Here is a 7,633-nt window from a genome sequence, read left to right as displayed (position 1 = left end):
CAGGTTCTGCAAGGACAGATCACAACCCAGCTTTGTTCTTCCACAGAGTTTAAGACGTGAGTGCTTTCAAGGACTTCTCTAACTTGTACGATGGAGAAGGCCAAGTCTAGATGGCAAGAATCAGTCAACATCCGATATCCAGCAAAGCATACTCTGCTGAGAGCGCAAGAGAGATACAAACTTTGGTCTTCTGTCTCAACCGTCCTCCACCCCAAAGGCAGCACTACAGACTTTCAAAGTCCAGTTTTACCTTACTTAATGTGTAAATACCAAGTAACATCAACATGAAAATACCCAGCATTTCAAAGTACATATACCATGTAATAGTATGGAGCCCCTAAAGGTATATTAAAGTTTAAAAAAAAATTCTAGATAGTATCTGGTGCTCACCAGAGAGTGACAAGACTTTTTTTGTTTTCCTAAAAAAAATTTTTTGTTTTCCTGGTTACTATCTGGTGTGCACCAGATAGTATATGGTGTACACCAGATTGTATCTTTCTTTTTAACTTCCATTTTTTTTTAATTTACTTGAATGTCCTTTTAGGGGCTCTGTATAATACAGTGGAAATATTTAAAAAGGTACTTTCTGAGTACCTACTCTCTTCTCACGTATGGTATGTACCAAGAAACATACATAAACTTACATGAATTACAAGTACTCAAAAGGTACTTCCGGTGTACAGACTCTCTACTTACGTATGGTAAGTACTAGGGGTGTGCCAAAATATCGATATTGCTATATATCGCGATATTTAGCCCTGTGATTGATTCTCGATGGTTTCTCACCAAGTGTCGATCTTTTATTTTTGTTTGAAGAGGCTGTAAAATGTTATACTTGTCATCCTTTGGTGAGATGTTCCTTGGGAGGTAGATAGGGGGTGCGGGTTGCAAGACTGGCTGTCGTGAGCACTAATGTGTCTGGCACCGATTTGAATTATTTAATTTTTGTTCTGTTGTTTACAACAATTTTGCACTAAGTAGTGGCACTGCTGTTCATGTTTACTATTGTTAGCACTGAATTTTACAGATAATTCCAATTCAATTGGTGTCACTGCTTGTCAAAGATGTAGTTTTACTAATTTTCACAAGTGTCTATTATTTCTTGCACAAAATAAGACACAAGTTGTTTATTATAATTGTGTTCAAGCTAAAAAATAAATGGAGATATATTTTCCCCCAAAATCTGTTCTTCTATATAATGTGAGTTATTAGGACCTTTTTTTTTTTTTACCAATAATTGCAGTATCGGTATATCATCAATATCGTGAGCCATGTATTGCGTATTGCATCGTGAGATACCCAGTGATTCCCAGACCTAGTAAGTACCATGAAATACACATAAACTTTCCACATGAATTCAAGGTACTCAAAAGGTACTTCCTGTGTACCTACTCTCTTCTTACATACAGTAAGTACAATGAAACACATAACCTTGCCATGTGAATTCAAGGAACTCAAGAAGTACTCTGTGTGTACCTACTCTTCTTACGCAACATAAATACCATGAAACACACATAAACTTACCATGTGAATTAAAGGTACTCAAAAGGTACTTTTACTCTCTTCTTACATATGTTAAGTACCATGAAATACGTAATAAGGAACAATAAAAGTAGCACAAATACCAACCATCGAGGGAGACATAGTTAACTTACCATGGAAGTACCTCACAAAAACTCAATAGGTATGTAGGTAGCACATATTAACAAGTGCCACATAAATATCTACGCGAGTACCATGTAAATATCCAGTGAATACCTTGTAGGTACAATAAAAGTACCAAGTAGGTACCACGTAGGTTCCATGTAAGGTGCTATACAAATACCCAGTAAGTAGCGTATTGTAAAAGAAGGCGTTACTCATATTGGTAATATTGATATGTTTGCAGACAACGTTATTTTTTTTTTTGTTTGTTTGTTTTTGTCAAGCATTATCTCTCGTCTTAAAAGAAAAGAAATGGGGTGTCTATGTGCAAAGCATTTTGGGAGACTTTGTGAGAAGTTGAAGCACAAAGAAGACAAGCAAGGCTATGAAATGCTTTTAAACTTTACATTTAAAAAAAAAACAGCTATTTCTGGAATATCTACAGCTCCACCACCATCAAGCAAGCACAACTTCTAGTGACAGCCTCTTCCATCTGAGCACGCCTGTTGAGATAATAAATCTTGGCATGCGTGACAATCAATTTTTGTTTCAGAAAAACACCAAAATGAAATGTGCATTGTTGCACTTGTTTGGTTGAACAAAACAACAGCACAATATCCATCAAAAGCAAGAAAAAAAAAAGCCTGAACACTCAGGTACCAGCATCCATCTCACCTTCCATCAGTCTTTTGTGACTTTGAACAACATGAATGACAGAAACAGCAAAGACAGAAGCTAATGGCACTAAGAGCCTCCCCCTCAACAAACATGAAAAGACGTGTTCGCCCCTATGACTGTACACAGTGTGTAGCATCACAACACTGCTCTTTATTTCCAGCTGATTTGAAGCAGTTTGCAGTTATAGATTTTTATTTTATTTTTTAGCTCAAAAGTCACTACGGTTTTGATCATATCACCAAAATTCAACCTTTATTGACAAATAATCAGGACAAGGAAAATAGTCAGTTGTGGAAATGTGTCGTTATCACGATAATATCAGCCTATACAATATGCGTATCATACAATACGCCTTAAACTGTGATAAATGGTTATCTTAGATTTTTCACACATGCTAAACCAATCTCATGCCAGCATCTAACAAATGAAATAGAGCCTTTTATGCATTTGACCAATCAGATGGACTGCTTTGATGTTACAGGCCCGCCTCCTGTGTAGTTGTTTGGTGTTCATTTTAAGTTATGTTAAATTTTATTTAAATAAAAAAGTCGCACTGAAATGGAAATTATGTTTCAGTTGTTTTTTAGTTTTCTATTTGTTCATGAATCACAAGTCATGTCGTCATCGCAATATTGACTAGTAATGCAAGTTTTCTTCATATCATGCGGCCCCATTTTAATAGGAGGTTTCAATGGTCACCTGTTCACCTCCCTTTGTCATGGATGCTATCTTCAGTCTCAGAAGTAAAAATAAATCTCAGAAGCTTTTGAGGTTGGACTGGAAAAACACTGAAGTAAACGAAAATGAAATTTTATCAAACCACATGGTGAGCGATAAGGTTCTGGTTACTTGTGTTTTTAAACCAGCTTCAATGAGGAAGTACATGTTTTACTCCCTAGAATAATACAAAAGAATTTCGGAACCATGATGAAAGCATCCTTCTGTAAAACAGTAAAAAAAAAAAAACCTGATATACTTGTGCAACAAACCTCGAAAGAGTTGCCAGGCAAACCGACAAAAATCAAGCCACTTTTTTTTTTATTTTTATTAAAGCCCGATCATCTTTTGATCTGTTTTAAAATTGTTCCCAGAGGTCTTTTAGTTATAATCAAGGCAAAATAAAACAAAAATGTTGCTCTAGGACATAGTTTCTGCAGAGCGACAGTTGTGCTTTAGAAATTTGCATCTTAGTTAGAGACCAAACAGTTGGCTTGAAGTAAGCCCACCCCCACTTCCCATCATCCATCTGTTTACACACCCAACATATCTTCTATGACACAAATACAAGTTCTTCAAACTGCATTTTGTCATCTGCTGCTGGTTCACAAAACTGAAGAAATACTCAGAAATTGGATTTTAAGATACATTTTACGAATACATGTCCCCCATCATCAGAAAAATGCCCCAATTACAAACCAAAACCAAAATTTTTATCAGAATGGCTCTTTAAAAACCTTCCTCAAACAGGAAGTCAAAGGGACGGCGTGCCACAACCACAATTAAATAGAAGCACCTTTTGTGGTCCAAGTGGATTGTTACGAGTTATACGTTAACGTTTTTCCAAATCAAAATGGAAATAAGCAGTTGTGGAGGAAAAAATAAAGAGCAGCAGGATTAAGGAATAAATAAATAACTAACAAATAGCAATTAGTTCATAAAGAAGAGGAGGCTCTCCCTTTGAATATGTATGATTGAATCTATGAATAGCAATCATCTTTGTATTGTGGCTGGATTTCAAAATCAAAAATAGGCTCGGCAGTAACCTGTCAGTAATGGAGACCAGACAAGCAGTCTTAAATACAGAGAATTAGACAGCAGCGCTGTAGCAGCTGCTGGATTCATCTCAATACAGCCGTGAGCACACGCACACATCTCTCCCAATCCCCTCATACATTTTTAATAGAATCTATTACTTCTGGATTAGCTGATAAGGAGAGCTGGCCTGGTTAAATTCTATAATAGTTTACATAATTGGTATCAAACCCGTATAGAAGAGACCCAGTTTTCCCTCTCCCTTTGTAAAGAAAAAGGGACAAAAAGGTTCACATACAGGATCACCAAACACCCCAAAGTCACTCTGTTGCAAGAACACTCCGGGCCTGCGGCTCATAACAATGAGCCTCATTACCATCGAGATTAGCTCCTGTAGAAACATCATTAGAAAGCATTTCCTTTACATTTTAAACGCAAGCAGAAAATGTATGCTATTTATCTCTGGGCAGTTTTCAGACAGATGTCCAGGGCATTCATTTGGATGTAAATCCTGCTGCCTTTTTTAGCTGGAGGGAGGGGGGGGGGGGGGGTGATAGAAATCAACATTGGAGCCTCCATCATACAAAAGGACAGTTACAAAGATGCAGAGAAGTCTGGAATCATATTGCCTCAACACTGACAAAAAAAAAAAGATAAAAAATCCTCCACAGGCGCTCTGTAGGAGTCTCTCTGCTCATCAGTTTCACAAAAGGAGAAAAAAACACAATATGACAACAGCAGCCTTCAGGCACAAACCCTGCACAAGTCTCAATCATGCTGAAAAAATTCCCTATGTCTATAAAAACCAAAAATTAGAAAGTTTGAGATGTTCTGTGGTTTCTAATCTACGTCAGAGGTTTAAAATATCCACCTGAAAAAGTGATTTTGCTCATGTGGATTCTTCATAACCTCCGTTATTACATAAAAATTCCTTCCTACATTGGCATTTTCAAAATAAATCACAGATAAGTAACAGCTAGTTTTCACAGCTTCTCACTGCAGGAAAAGTTTGTTTTAAAGGTTTAAAGACACACTCTGATGAAAATAGTGTCCTTGTGTGTTTTTTCTGATGATGGGCACAGATAAAAAGAAAATAAAAGCATAAAATTGCATTTCTGAGTATTTTTTTATTCAAATTTCTGAGAAATCAGATATTTCTGAGTACCTTCTCTCTTCTTACACATGTTAGGCACCATGAAACACTCTACTACTATGTAAGTAGCATGTAAGAACAACGCAAGTACCTAGGCAAGTACAATTTAAATACCCAGTAGGTACCTTGTTGGCCTGGTTTCCACTGAGTGGTACGGTCCAGTATTTTAAGTGTTCCCATTGTAAAATGGACCCATTAAACAGTTCCGACCCGTGCTTTTTTTGGGTGAAATGTAAAGGGAACGGAGCCGCTGTACCCATCCGTTGATTGTCAAGTTTTTTTTGTTTATTTATAAGGGACCATGTACATTAATGAACATCTATTCAGAGTCATAGATGTACCAGATTATAGCAACCATACGAATTTACATCTGTATTCCCTCAAGTAATAATGACATTAGAAAGCACCAATATAGCGCTAAGCTAGCATTTCTGTTTACGTCTTTACGGCGGTATTCATCTTAGCTGCCCACAATCTTCATTCAAACAACATTAAATTCCTGTTATACACAATGTACCAAAAGTAAAGCAAGAAAAAGACGAGCTGCTGGATTATCTCCATTGCTGTTGTTTTTCTAGTTGTTGCACTACAATGATGCAATGATACGCTAGCAGTCTACACCACGCATGCGCTGTGAAATCAAAACGCTCAGTGTAAGCGTGACTTAACTGAGTAGAACCACTCACCAGAATTAACTGGTCTGTATCTTACTACTTCGTACTGGACCACACCGTATTGGATCGCTCAGTGGAAATGAGGCTATAGGTACCATATAAATATACCCACTAAGCATGGTACAGTAAAAGGAAATATTACCAAAATTTGGTGTGACAAATATTGGATTTGTGAGGTTAAAAAATATGCTGGGTGAGCTCCCTGTTGTGCTCCATTCTGATGCATCCGCTTCTAGACAAATAAATCCATGAACGTTTTTGTTTTCCTCGTCTGAGGCATCTGCCTCAAAACTCTATGGCTGAAGACATATTTTTGTTGCACCAGGTTGGTTTATGAGGAGCTGTAAACAGAGAGCTCTCAGCAACATTGGTGGTGGTGGTGGTGGTGGGGGGGTGCTCCATGCAAACAGTCCTGCCACCAACTCAGAGGTGAATTTCTAACCAACTCTTGCCATTCTGCAGAAATATGTCCTTGAAAAAAATGTCATAATCATAATTAAAAGACCCCTGGAAACACAAAATAGATTGAAAGATGATCGGAGTGGGACTTTAACAATTTCTTTACTGATGAGAATACAATATTTTGCCATAGTTGCTTTCTGTGCAGCAAAATGGCAAGTCTACAAAATATCTGACTGCCATCCTGTCTAACCTACATCAACACTGGAAATGGAAAGTTTTAATATCCTAAAAGTAAAGATGCAGGGCATAAAAAGTACTATGAATGCATTAGGTCTTATCTTTGAAAGCAGCCTCGGGTGGGAGAGAAAGCCTCGGCATGACCTAAATCTGCCCTCAGACATCACCAGTGCCAAGGTAGAAAAAACACACGGCATGGTGCAAACTGGCCTGTGCCAATGAAGCATTAGAGAGTAAACACCGCCTTATCTTTTCCTCATCCGGGAGTGCATGCTGAGAGACACGATTAATCTATGGTGTAATTCTGTCTGGCCTTTAGAAAACCTTGACTTAAATCAATATTAAAGGGTGGGTGAGCACTATTTAGGTTTTATACAACCTCTTTCTTAAAAGTCTTAAACTCCATTTTTGTTCTTTTCTTTTTTACACCTAACTCTGGAAGAATTTGCTTTGTGGGGCTAAATAGTGGAGCAAGCAAACTCCCCCTCCAGCCCTGTCAGCGAGTTATAGTTCAGGGTCACCCCTTCCTTTAAGTCATCATTAAAAGCTGCTGATTAAATGATGCTCCACCATTTTTAGATGTAAAATGTTGGAACAAAAGAGGCTTTGATGCCAAACCCCGGATGTCATCATCTCGCTGCCTCTTTCTGTCCACGGTGAGAGGTTGAAGCATCCAGGGGGATCATTAATTTAAAGCAATTACCAAATTGAACACAAAAATAACACTGACCTTAGCTGTTCTGCTCTCCCCAGTGACCTAAGACACGCTGTCCTTAGCCCTCAACTCTGATCCCCCTGTCTCACAGCCCATCATGCTGTTGCAAGGAAAAGACTAATTAGACAGATTTCAAAAGATGGCAGCTTCCTCGTGATTGCTCATGACAACCCCTAGAAGATAAAAAGGTGATTACGACGGACAAATTGCTAAGCGGCCTTTTTTGACAAGCATCCCCACAAGACGGACGGGAAGCGCCGATGGCCGCCTGCTTCCTTCCATCATTCAGCGGACATTGAGGAAATTCGGTGGAGAGTCAGAAGAAGCAGAAAGGACAAGGAGGAAAGAAAACAGCGCTAATCACCCCCCCCCCCCCAT

General features: G+C 38.3%; 1 protein-coding gene across 2 annotated transcripts in view; it reads right to left on the bottom strand.

Annotated features, from left to right (window-relative positions):
- The window catches only part of LOC112163523 (protein FAM222A), a 26,359-nt gene that overhangs the window by 17,255 nt on the left and 1,471 nt on the right, over nt 1-7,633 (bottom strand). The window lies entirely within an intron of this gene.

This window comes from Oryzias melastigma, linkage group LG12 (genome assembly GCF_002922805.2).
Source record: "Oryzias melastigma strain HK-1 linkage group LG12, ASM292280v2, whole genome shotgun sequence".
NCBI lineage: Eukaryota > Metazoa > Chordata > Actinopteri > Beloniformes > Adrianichthyidae > Oryzias > Oryzias melastigma.
The sequence above is the reverse complement of the archived record's forward strand: the minus strand, read 5'-3'. Positions and strand labels throughout refer to the sequence as shown.